Source organism: Antedon mediterranea, chromosome 2 (assembly GCF_964355755.1).
Source record: "Antedon mediterranea chromosome 2, ecAntMedi1.1, whole genome shotgun sequence".
NCBI lineage: Eukaryota > Metazoa > Echinodermata > Crinoidea > Comatulida > Antedonidae > Antedon > Antedon mediterranea.
The window spans coordinates 26,191,244-26,206,090 of NC_092671.1; positions in this window are offsets into that span (position 1 = coordinate 26,191,244).

The following is a 14,847-nucleotide window of genomic DNA, read 5'->3' on the forward strand; positions in this document are numbered from 1 at the left end:
GTATGTCCAGCAGGGACGGGTGTAGTATACGCTTCAACAGTATTTCCAGGGATGGATGCAGCAATACGCTTTAACATTATGTCCAGGGACGGGTGCAGCAATACGCTTTAACAGTATGTCCAGCAGGGACGGATGTAGTATACGCTTCAACAATATGTCCAGGGACGGGTGCAGCAATACGCTTTAACATTATGTCCAGGGACGGGTGCAGCAATACGCTTTAACATTATGTCCAGGGACGGGTGCAGCAATACGCTTTAACAGTATGTTTAGGGACGGGTGCAGCAATACGCTTTAACAGTATGTCCAGCAGGGACGGGTGTAGTATACGCTTGAACGGGTGCAGCAATACGCTTCAACAGTATGTTCAGGAGGAACGGGTGCAGCAATACGTGTCAACAGTATGTCCAGCAGGGATGGGTGCAGCAATACGCTTCAACAGTATGTCCAGGGTCGGGTGCAGCCATACGCTTTAACAGTATGTCCAGGAACCAATTTCCTATTACATCAAAACAATATGTATTATAACTAGATGATAACTACTAAGTGAGATAATAAATGAATAGAAAATTGCAAAATGTAAAACAGCCAGACAAATTTGCATTTTATATGATGTTTGTGATATGATATACTGAAATTTAATTAATTAATTTGAAACGATAAAGATGAGGAAATCTGTGAGAATGAGAAAATGTCACCCCAACCGAGACTCGAACTCGGACCGCCTGCTTGATATGCAGATGTCCTAACCATTAGACCACTGGGGCTTTCATGGTATTGTTCAAACTCGATTGGATAGCGCCTCTCTAACATTCTCGGCGTGGTACGGCGGAACATCACTAGTAAAATTTAAGTTTCAATATTAATCACCATTTAAGCTGTTTTTAGTCGCGTGGACGCGACTCTATAGTTCACTATGTCGGTCGGTCGGTCGGTCTGTCGGTCTGTCGGTCTGTCGGTCTGTCTGTCGGTCCGGTATCACTATGCGTTTTATCGCTTTTCTGTACTTTTTGATGTCAACATGTGGGCATTTACGTGAAATTGTGCACCTCCTATTGTGAATGACGTTAGAGTTGCGCAACGTGATTTACGCGCGATTTAACGATTTTCTCGTATTTAACAAAAACCAAATAACATTTTAAATTGAAACTTTGCAAAAGTTTAATTTATATCAGGCGCTAACTTTCTGTTGAAAAAAAAATTTGTTTTACACAAAGTTACGCGCGCACGTGCATTTAAAATTTTAAAATGCGCAAAATTAATTTTTAATCAACTTTCTACGCGTTTCTTGTCATTTTGAGCATGTCAAAACTTCCCATATGCGCGCAAATTTTTACGCGCGCGGTGCGCACGTAGCGTTAAATACATACTTTTTTCGCGTGATTTATGTTTTTGCAGCCTTTTCTAATAATTTTACTAACTTTTAAACAATTTCGACTTAAAATTACGTCATACGAGCACGTCGAATTGGATAATTGGCGCACGTTTTTGATGAAAAAGTTCAAAAATTCGTCAAAATTATGCCTTTTTATAGACTCTATAGTTCACTATGTCGGTCGGTCTGTCTGTCGGTCTGTCGGTCTGTCGGTCTGTCTGTCGGTCCGGTATCACTATGCATTGTAGCACGCGACTTAATGGCTGTTAGCCTTGTTTATTTTCATTCTAAAATTGTTTATATCTCTACCAAGCTACCTTCTTTGTTTTCTACTCTTATTCAGTCTCCACTGAATAAGAGATATAAACAATTTTGGAATGAAAATAAAAAAACAGCTTAACTTAAATTGAAATTTTGGTAGTCAATGCAATAATTTTACCGATCTGGGAGTATGTTCCTAATGTTAAGTCCAAAAGGTTTTGTGGTTTTAAGTTGTAATTCCAAGTGGTTTTCTTTGTCTTTGCGAGTTTTGTCGCTCCATTTGACATCGTGGTCTATTGCAATAACTCTGAAATTTGCAATCGAGTGACCAGCTGAATTAAAATGTTCGGCTACAGGTTGATCAAGCTTTAATGTTTTGATAGATGATCTGTGTTGTGTCATTTTCATACGGAGAGTATTTTTTTGTTTCCCCGACGTACTGTTTGCCACATATATTACAGTATATGAGATAAATGACGTTTTTGGTTAGACAATTAATTGATTATCTTATCTGAAAAATGCGGCCAGTTTGGTTACTCTTAAATGTTTCAGTAGAATCAACCAATGAAAAGGATTTGCTGCAAAGGTGACTACTCAAATTGTGGCTGTCATGAGAGTTAATTTCACTCTTAAGTTTGGATCTGACTAATCTATCACGAAGGTTGGGAGGTCTACGAAATCCAATATTGTGTGGTTCCGGAAAAACAGTCCTGAGACGTTCTGTGGACTGTATATATATGCACATGTTTCTTGCATGTGAGATTTAAAATGATAAATTTAACATGATGGAAATAAAAGTGGGATGAACCCACAACAAACAAAACAAATACACTATTGTCAATAAGCCAATAAGATGCTATAAAACATAGGCCTAAATAAACTTTCTTAAAAGATAAGCTAATTAAGATAATAATTTATGTTGGTATATAGGTATACATACTTGAAATTTGAATTGTTGACACATCACAGTAAAATAAAATATACAGACATAAATAAGAAGAACAAATTAAGAATACAATTTTTAAAATTCAATTTGTTTTAAAAGTTAATCACTTCCATAGGAAACAAACGAAAACAAAATAGACAAAAGAAAAAGACAAAATCAACGATTTAATTTAACCAAAAACCATTAGCTAGCAGCCAATTTAAATAATGTTTTGTTATAATTTACAGTTTATAGGTAAATGTTGTTTTTTTCTCAATCTTATCCTTGGTCAAAGTGAATACCTATTACTTGACTATAAAATTGCATAATTATTCAGCAATTTTTATTCGCGTTCAAACGCGACTCTGTAGCTCACTATGTCGATTGGTTGGTCGGTCGGTCTATTGGTCGGTCGGTAGGGGCAATAAGGTGCAGTCGATTTTCGAAATAAATGATGTATGTAAAGTGTAAATGTATAAAAGTATTGGTATCCATATTTCAAAAGCAATTGATATCCATCGCCATCTATATTATACGAAAGACTTTGTACATCTGTTTGTTAATTTTGAGATACTTTTTCAATTCCATGTAAGTGTTATATTTATTATCAACTTATGTATGTGCAGGTGAGTTTCCATAGTTTATGTAGTATAAGTGTATGTCTATTTTATGTTACTGGATTTTAAGATACATTTGTAAATCGAGGATTAAACGCATTAGTTCCTGCCATAGGCACCTCAGCGATACGTTTTATTATTTCACATTATATACTACTGACAGTGAGTTCTTAAGTCTTGTTCACACTGGACTTGAAAAATAGAAAACATTTTACAACCAATGTAATTTAAGCTTTGTTCGCAGTAGATTTGAAAAATGGTAAATTCAACCACGGTAGCTTTACCCAATGTCATCATAAGAAGCTTTACCCAATGTCATCATCAGAAGCTTTGACAAAAATTTTTAAAAATATGTTATTAATCCATAGCCTACTTGTATTTATTCGCATCAGGTATACGTCATAAATAGTTTATTTGATGCGCCCTCTAGACGAAGCATTTCAGCATACAAAAATGGTTTGAATTTTGTTTGCTACTTTCCATGTTCTATGTGGCATTCACACATTGCATAAGCTCTAGAAAACTAGACAACTTTTATGTAACATGAATCCTCTATTCTTCTATAGCTTCTCAATTTTGAATCTGAACATTTCGGACATTTTGTATGCCTACGTTTTTAGTCGGGTGTAGTGCAATTCTACAGCTCATTATGTCGGTCGGTTGGTCTGTCGGTAAACACTAACTCAAATTTTAGCACGCGACTGCAGCCATGTATATGACCTTGTTTTCAGAAATCCAGTCCAATCGGCCATTGTCTATACTAACGCAAATATATTATTTGTCGAGTTATCGTACATAATAAGTGTAGTAGGCCTATATTAATATTTTTTCATTTTTGTAATAATTATTTCATTTTCGTTAATTATTTACTTATTAGAGGCATATGTATGTTCTATTTAATGGTTAAAATGGGACAAGCATGCTTTATTTCTAATCTTGATCCTAATAATTGTATTTTTTTTTAAATAGTGCTTGCTTTATTCTTCTTCTTTTTTTTAAATTTTTTACTGTTATCATGTTATTATACGATATTTGTTTGATGGACTTTGACTTGATTTAACTTACCATTGGTTGTGGCAGTGAAGCCCGTAACCTTTCATTTCTCTTACCCTGTTGACTTGATCAATCAAATACCGTAACATTTATTTACTTTATTCATTAAACTTCATTTGATATCTGTAGTAATAATAAGAATAATAATAACACTAATAATAATAACAATAATACTAACACTAATATTGATAATAATAATAATAATGTCTAGGGTAACTTTTGTTTAGATATTTTGTACTTTTTAATCTTCACGTTGTTTTTAATGTTGTAATTTTGTATTTTGTTGTTGGATGATTATGTTTTGCTTTGGAGACCCACTTGATAGTTTGATTTAGTTCGCTTTTGGGAATCCTGTCTCTCTCTATTGTTTGTTATTTTTTTTGTTATAACTATGCGAGACGAAATAAATGAAATGAAATGAAATACACTTTCTTACAGAACAAAACAAAGAAAGCATAAAACAACAATAGTAAACATATAATAATCCAATGATATAATTACTTTAATAGATTGTATTGAACATTTTTTAGCTTATTATGGTTATTCCATTTCTCCGATCATTTTGTTCAACTTTCAACTTGGATTAGGAGACACTTTTGATAATGACAATAACAATGACAATGACAATGATTCTTTATTTCTTTAACGACCCTTTTCAGTGTATGAAAGAACATTCTTTCAATCTTGAACAGAAACAAACTAAACACTTAGCTAAGTTTGATAGTTTTTTTTTTGATCTGGTATTAAGTAATTGGTACATTTGGGTTCTATTTGGGCGGGTGATATAACACTTTTGAATGTATATTTGGCGCATGGGAGCAAGTAAGGGGCAAATAAATAAATAGTGGTATTCGTCTCCAGTATCGTTTTGGTTACATAAAGTACATTTGGTTTCGTGTTCATTAGGCCTACTGTATCTTTTAGAGATTGAAAGTTGATGATTCCCACATCTGAACCTGCAGAGATCAATCCTTTCATTATATTTTAGTAAAATTAATGACTGTTCGAATACTAAAACATCCTTTTGATTTTGATACAGTGGCAGACATCGACATGGTGCATCCAAAATTACTAGAAATAAAATACAACATTATATATTGGTTACTATTAGTTAACATTAAGTAAAATTATAATATTATATAAAACAAACAATTTAAACTTATCTTTAGTTAGTTGGTATAGATAATGTTGATACAATTTGGGATCTACAGTAGGCCTAGTTGCTTATGTTTGAGTTAATAGATAATGTTGATACAATTTGGGATCTACAGTAGGCCTAGTTGCTTATGCTTGAGTTGATAGATAATGTTGATACAATTTGGGATCTACAGTAGGCCTAGTTGCTTATGCTTGAGTTAATAGATAATGTTGATACAATTTGGGATCTACAGTAGGCCTAGTTGCTTATGCTTGAGTTAAATATTGTTTACAACAACAAAATTAAAATGTGTCCATTACATTTGCTATGCATTTTTAGGCATTTATATATTAATTGTATTTTTTGTGTAATAATTAATATAATAAATTATGTCTATGTTGACATTGACAAAACTGTAAAGAGGGATGAGTTTCCTATACCAATTCTAAATGTATGATTATGCTTCCAAAATATTTGATTTACATAAATATTATATTTTAGTGGCAAAATGATGTGTGTACAGTGTATTAATTACTAACTCATAGATTATAATGCAACGTAACTATTTCACATTTTATTTTGATACCAAAGAATCATCTTCCATATGTAGGCGATGTAGGTTATTTCACCATGGGAAATTAAACAATCGATCTTTTTGGTAGTCTATGCGTAAAATCCGCTGAACAATGTTGACATAATACAGCAAAATATTCACATTGTTCAAGCGAGCGATTATCACAAGCGATTAGGTACAAAAGTGCGAATTCGCCACTTTATCTTTATCGATCGAGACGGCCTTTTATAATGGGTGTGTTTCTCCGTTTAGTTTATCTTGTTTGTCGGATTATTCTTAAGCCGGATAGAACGCCATTGTCTGATATTGATGGAATCGACTAAGCGTTGAATAGATTTATATTTTTCCGAAGGACGCCTATCAACCACAAACAAAAAAAAATAACGTGGAAAATTATGGAGGCCATGACGTATATTGGGGTAAAAAATATGAATGATAAATATTTAAATTTCAAGACATTCTAAAAGGAAGACGACGAAGCATTGGTTTTTCTCGAAAGATTCAGTGATATTGGAAAGTTATTTCGTACAATTTAGCAGTATTAGTAGAAACAAACTTAAGCTCCCAATGTCTATTTTCACCGTCATATGATACTTCATGATGTGATTACTTGATAATCTAGTGATTTGAAATGTTGATATGCCAGTGTTAAATTACAGGTCTGCAACATTAACATGTCTGATACACTATTCAATTTGTATTCATACAAATGTTAGTAATTAATTGAACCATACAAGACGTCATTAGGCAATACTTAATAATATCCGTAATATAATAATATAAAACAAACTCCGAATAAGTGAGGCAAGCCATTAGGATTCAATGTTTCAAACTTTATATGTTCAGCTTTCGAATAAAGTTCAAATATAGGCTATGGGGCATGGCCTTCTATCGTTTCATTTCGTGATCCCCTATCGGGGGGGAGAATAAAATTGCTATGACAATTATAACAAAAATATAGATAACCTTAAACTGGCCGGTCCCGCTTGTAAATTTTACGCGTCAACGAAATATGTTTGTTTTTATATGTATTTTATTGCGATATAGAAGATTTTTGTAGGTCAGTACAGGTCGCACAATTGACCAATCAAAAAATTTGTCTTTTAACTCATGGAGCTGTGCAACAGTAACTGTCCAATCAGATTCCCTTACACAGCGGGATACGGCTACTAGACGATCGTAAACAAACATGTGTTGTTCTTCTGGAGCGCGGAGCAGGAAGATGTCATCTTCTGATGATCAAAAACGTTGTTATTGACACAATACATCTAATTCTGGGACAATATTAACATTCACAGAAACCAAATGGAAAACTTTTTTAATGTGTACAAAAAGTTGGTGCAATCTAAGCGGCAATCAAAAGGAGTTTTGTAGCCGCAGAGGAGCTTACCAATACTTGTTACCAATTCCTGGCGACGCTGGATGTCATAAAAAGATGCTATCAATATTTCACTGATTGTAGCAAACAAAGGCGAGCAGTAAAATATGAAATAGAGGATGTTAATTCATCCAACAATGAAGAAGGTAAATTCTATTTGTTTTAATGATAGGTCTAGCCTAGGCTAGGCCCCTACTAAGTAGACCTACTAGGCCTAGTAATTAGTTCATATCATACTGCCTTGCTAAAAAAAGCCTAGCTAGGTAGGTTGGCGGTGGGTAGTCTACAAAGTTTATTTTTTTAATATGTATTAAGCCTACGTAGAGTAGGCTAGGCCTAGTATATAATTTTTTTTAAATATCTGGGCCAACAAAAAATGAACCCATAATTACAATATGAATTAGGCCTAGCTAGGGTGGCCCCCAGTATTATTGTGTAGTGGACCTAGTTTGATGGTACCCCCATCTTGGGAAAAAACATTTGCATTTTATTATTCAATGTGGTAATGCATGCAAACCTTGGCAAGTAGCCTCAGGCAAGGACAGAATGGACCAACCTGATACTTTGTGTTGTTATTTGAGACATATTATTTGAATTCTTGTACTGCAATATTAAATAGTGTATAGATGATACTGAACTGATTATATTATTATATTTATTACACAAACATTTAGAATCATAAATATTATTAGTATTCTTTTTTTTTACAGAAGAATTTCAAGGATTAGAGTCAACAGAAGAGTTACTAAACGAAGGAGAGTTCTGCGATCACATGTAGCAATTACACAAACTGCATAAAAAATGCTGAACGAAGTCGAAGAGTAGCCATCGGCTCACAAACAATTAAAATACCAAAAGCCGAACAGCAAATTCCAGAACAGTTGAAAACATTTTTATCTGCTAATCAAGTTCTTCTTTCAAATATGAAGCATGTGTGAAGCAGATCACCTCAAGGGAATAAATGTATTCATAACATCATCATTATTATGCCATTCTATTTCAGAATCAAATGGAAAAGTTTTAATCAAGAAGAGGCAGACACCAGAATGTTTCTGTATGCGAAGTATGCTGCACACCATGGTGGTAAAGATATTGTTACAATCAGCCCTGACACTGATGATGTTTTTATTATTGGATTGGCATTTTGCAAAAGTCTGCATGGCTCTCACCTATATTTCAATACTGGAAAAGATGCTAATCTCCGAACAATTCATCTGCAGGCTATTCAGGAACATATTGGAAATGATGTTTCAAATGCATTAATTAGACTACATTGCTTCACAGGATGCGATTCAGTCAAAGCTTTTTTTGGGAACGGTAAAGTGAAGGCAATGAAACTCGTAATGGAAAACTCTAATTTATGCATTCTTTTCATTGGGCAATTCTACCAGCAAACTTTCAGATGAATTACTTTGTGATCTAGAAACATTTGTGTGTAGGCTGTACAGTATTGTCACAAGAACCAATCTGTCAATGAAGTAAGGTATGCAATGTTCTCAATGAGCTGAAAATATGATGCCACCCAATAAAGATACTGTATGTAAACATATTCAGCATGCCAATTCTCAAGCTTCAATTCACAAAGCTAGTTTTATTCAACAACAAAATGCTCCATCTCCTGTTGGAAATGGGTGGAAGATGGCCGATAATAAACTCGTAATTGACTGGATGGAGAAGCAACCTGCTCTACACAGCATTCTCGAATTGTCATCCTGGTCATGTAAAAAGTCAAAATGCAATGAAGGGGTTGCAAATGAAAAATGCTGTGTATCCTTAGGATTCTCTTGTACAGAATTATGCTCGTGCAAAAACTGTAACAATCTTCTTCATACATCAGATGTTTGAAATTGATGGAGATGATAGCGATGATGAGGAAGAGTTTGAGCAGGAAGAACTTTTTAGTGTAGTTTAAGTGTAATTTATGGTTTACAAATGTTCATTTTACTTGGTCTACATGATTTTAATGTAATAGGCCTATAATATGTAAATTTATATTAAACTATTTTGTAACTTAACTATTTTGTAACGTAAAGGATGAACCATGAGAAAGTATAAATAAAGAACCCATGAGGTGATAAGCAATATTAAGACACAGGAGTATTATAAGAAACTTTCTACTTTGATGCTTACAATACATTAATATGCCTATAAAATGTAAATTTATATTAAACTATTTTGTAACTTAACTATTTTGTAACGTAACGGATGAACCATGAGAAAGTATAAAATAAAGAACCCATGAGATGATAAGCAATATTAAGAAACAGGAGTATTATAAGAAACTTTGCTGTAATACAGTAATTTCATTTATTTGTTACTAATTGATTATAATTCTATGTTATACATCTACAATGAAAACAATAATGCAACATTTGATTTATTACTAATTGATTATAATTCTATGTTATACATCTACAATGAAAACAATAATGCAACATTTGATTTATTACTAATTGATTATAATTCTATGTTATGCATCCAATGAAAACAAAAAGTTGCAATTATATAGGAGAGATAATATTAATAAATATTTTGTGACAGCATAGTCATGAATTATAAAGATTGAAAATGCATCTTCTTTTCAGTGTGCTTAAATAAATATTAATTAAGGTTTACTAACAGATACATTTCTTACAAGGACTACAATATTAATCTCAAAATTATGATAAAAATATTGCATGTTAAATGTGAAAGAAAGATACAGTATAAGTTATTCCAATGGAACGATTGTATTTTATCCAGTACTAACACTAACAGAAAATATACAAAATAGAGGGCGCTATTTCTATGTATTTCTTTATGTTGAGAAATTCGATTTTTTTACACCTAAAATTACACTTATTGCGTAACTTTTGAAAGCGGGACCGGCTGAATTTGTGTTAATCTAATTATTAACTATAAACTGTGTGAATATCTTCCTCCCCCCCGTTAGGAGATCACGAAATTCGTTTTCTAGGCCTCTTTTTGGCTCATGCCCCATAGCCTAATATTGAATCGTAGGTTTTCCTCATTTTTTCGGAATTGTTTATATTGTTTTATCGTTATATATCAGGCTTATTAGTTCATTCTCTGGTATAAGATATGACCTGTCGTATTAAATGCATCCAATGAATGCGAACGCGATTTTTCGCGCACGTGCTTTATTCACGTTAATCATTCACCACAAAATTGCTCTATAATTACGTTGGAAAATCATGCTTTTCTAAAAATGCATAGAGAGGAGGGAGAGAGAGGAGTGGGGAGAGGCTTCTGTCCATATTTCGAAATCCGGAATGATCCACCGCTGAAATTCGTATAAAAGTTAAACTTAACAAGATCAAATAAGTAACAGTATAATTTTGTTAAATATAAAAGAAGAAGAATCACATTTTATTGATTTACGTCACGATTTAGCTGTCATCTAAATTATCTATGTTTAGTCTCTAGATTTTTACTCTAATTTGTATTCTTTCAATAAACCTCATTGTAGAAAATAAGTAATTTCACTGCAACCTTTTCTGAAAACCAACATTGCCTTTGGTAGACCTTTTATTATAAATTCCATTCCATTACTTACAATTATTTTACAATAGTTGTTAAATTTATAAACATAATGTTAGGGCGAGAGAGTTGACCGAGAGATTAATTTGAAAGTACATTTAAACAACCGCGGCATATTAATCGTCATTTAATTTTGTGATAATAATATCAATGCATTGGAATAATTGAATATAGTGACATATTATAGCCAATGGGTGATTAGTGGTTTAAGGTAATTTGTATTTATTATCATACAAAATGTATCGACGACACGTTAAGTTTTAAACAACCAACCTTGCATCATTATTCGCAATGCCGGTAGAGAATGGTTGATTTTTAATTATATTTTTGCTACTCGGAGACTGCGGAAATTAACAAACTCGTAGAAAAATAAAACCCAATTCTTGATTTTCTTTTGTAGAATTAGGCATTGATATGTATGTAATCAATCTTATATCACATAATATTATATCTAAAAAAAATAATCATACTTTACGTTTCAGAAACATAAAGCGTTAGAAGTGATCTTTTATCGAGTTGATAGATTGTCCGGTGATTTTTTAATTCAGTATGTCTTTTCTGATGACAATAGGGCATCTTTTCATTGGAAAATTAATTTCAATTAAAATTACAATAAAATAGATACTATATGTAACATCAGGAGCGTATGGTGGAGGTAATGTCGGTGTCATGTCAGAGACAATAAACTACGTAGCGATAAAATACACAAGAAGATAGGTTGTTAGGAGAAAAAAACCTGTAGGTGCTGTATATTGTCTCTATAAGACGGTATGGATGTTTTCGTGATGTGAAGTTTAATATGGTTTAAGAAAGTAAACTGCATAATGTTCCAAAAATGTTATCCAAATATAAAAGAAGGAGAAAGCAACCTATAGTATGTCATGGAGTAGGGTGGATTCCTTTCCTCATGATATTATAAAACATTCTTTTAAATAGGTTGTAATTGGTTCACTATGACTAATATAAACTAAAATTAATTTGAAAATGATTGAACAATACCAAATAACATTGATTTTTAACAAAATTACTTGTATCTTAGAGTTAAATACCATACTGCATTGACTGGCATATTATATATTATAGTGATGAATGGGGTTGCTTTATTATTTGTTAACAAGCAACATGTTTTCAATATTTATATTATAATTTAAATTTATTTGTGTTTGAAGGGTTATGGACAAAGCTTATATCTTACCCTGCTACCTACTGCTAATTTGCCAAATTTGAATCTATTATACAATTTTTTTCTTAATGTGGGTTGAAATTTCATTGATGGCTTTAATTGCAAGAAAATGATAAACGTGTTAAACGATCTTTATTAATATTGAGTTAATGGGTGTCATTATTCATTATATATTAGACGTTTTAAAGCAGATAATAGTTTGCATGCGTTAAATCAAATATTTTAAATATTTTAATAGAGTAATGCAAATATTATATAAAATGCAGTGTCGATTTAAATGTCATCAAATCGGTTTAATATACAGTCTTACAGAATTCCATTTATTTTAAATTAAGATTGTAATTGTAAATCGGAATAATTATCATTCCGTGTGAAAACGGATTTATTACTTTATACATGTTTTGCATATAGTGTCTCAACAAATTTAGGGCCAGAATAGTACATCCAGCAATTCATAAACTTTAGAGGCAGTTCAACTGTTCCTTTTATATCTATCAGATTTAAAGCGTGGTTCCGACTAAAGACACAACGCAAGGACGTAGACGCAGAGCGCAAGCGAGTTTGACCATTCAAATAATCAAACCATTTGAATGCAGCTAATGAATATTATATAACACCTATATAAATTCCTGTCATTTGATTGGACGAATGTGGGTCACATGGCGTGCAATAGTACGCACTATTCAACGATCGTTAAATAGTACTTTTTGAAACATTTTTGTGTACGAAAAAAAAACGTCTAGATGTTATATAAAACAAATAATGAATGTTTTGTATTCGTGTAATGGTACAAATAATGGCACTTGGTGAATGATGAAAGGTTATATCAACTCGGCTTTGCCTCGTTGATATAACCTTTCATCATTCACCTCGTGCCATTATTTGTACCATTGCACTCATAAACATTCATTATTTGTATACTAGTAACAAAGAAACGCATATAGCATTCACAATCATGAAATTGATAGATTTGGTTAAACATTAAGAAAATGTTTTGAATTTGTGTTATTAATTTAAATTTTAACTTTATTCATTTTAAAACAATCTTTGATTTTTGTCAGATTTACATTGCTCAAAAGAACACATATTCTTTGTACGCGCGCGTTTAATCAATGATAATAATGTTAGTTTTTGTACGCTCGTGTTCAATCACTGATAATAATTATACAGTTTGTCTACGCGCGCCTTTATTAACTAATATTATATAACACCTAAATAAATTCCTGTCATTTGATGGGACGATTGTGGGTCACATGGCGTGCAATTGTACGCACTATTTTTTTCAATTCAATTCATCGACATTTTTATTCCATAATCAAAATAAAAACGTATACAAATACAATACAAATAATAAGATAATGGAATGGGATACAAAATAAGCACAAGTGCTTTAAGCATGTAACCCTAACAAAAAGATCAAACAATTAGTACAAACAAAAAGAACAAACCAAAATAACATAATGTGATTTACTTAACTTAAATATTTCTATTGTTATAATATTGCTTTAATCTCTGTTTAAACAAACTTAAAGTGGGGGATTGTTTTATATAGTCTGTTAAATTGTTCCAAATATGTGTTCCTTGGTAGGAAATACATTGCTGTCCGACTTTGGTGCGTTTTAGTTGTGGACAGTAGTTTGACCTGTTTCTAGTTGAGTAATTATGGAATGAGGCAGGTGTACTAAATAAGTTATTAAATGATTCAGGTAATAGATTATGTTTATATTGATACATAAATATAGCAGTGTGTTTTGTATAAAGGTCAAAAATATTAAACGATCGTTTAATAGTACTTTTTGAAACATTTTTCTGTACGAAAAAAAAAACGTTTCGCGGATGAAAAAAAATCTAGTACACAAATTATCCTATGATATGGCTCTGTACTGTGAAATACAACAGCGCCACCTGTCGTCTGGCCTCTGTTTCGTTTTTCTTTTAAAAATTTGTGTACGAAAAAAAAACGTTTCGCGGATGAAAACAAATCTAGTACACAAATTACCCTATGATATGGCTCTGCTGTACCGTGAAATACAACAGCGCCACCTGTCGTCTGGTCTCAGTTTCATTTGTAAACATCACCGCGAGATATGCAACAGCAGCAGATATTTGTGTATGATTTGGACATTATGTACTAATTTCATTCAAAAAGGCATTTAAATTAGCTTTAGATCGTTTTTAGGATTTTGATTAATTAATGGGGACATCCCTACAAGACGTGGAATTGTTGGAAAAACCATAATTAGCTTAGATAAGTTCCAATTGTCAGTCGAAATTTTGCTTTTCAGCCAAGCTAGTACAAGGCTACTAGGTCTAGCCTAGGCCATGCTAGTATTAGGCTAGGCCTAGCCTAGGCGTTTTAGCCTTGCTAGGCCTAGGATTGTTTGGTCGTTTGTTGTCATAATTAACACAAAAGTAGGTGTGTTTACGAAATCCATATAAATATAACATTTAATATAAAATTATTAAAAACCAAATGTTACTGTTTTTAATCAATGTGAATGAAATGTAGTAGGCTTTAGCTAGGCTACCTTTTATTTTATTCAAATGACAAGAATTTATTTAGATGTTATATAAAACAAATAATGAATGTTTTGTATTCGAGTAATGGTACAAATAATGGCACTTGGTGAATGATGAAAGGTTATATTTCAACTCGGCTCATCGCCTCGTTGAAATATAACCTTTGATCATTCACCTCGTGCCATTATTTGTACCATTACACTCATAAACATTCATTATTTGTATACTATTGATACAGTTTTTGTAAACTCGCGTTCAGTAACTGATACTAATGTTTAGCACG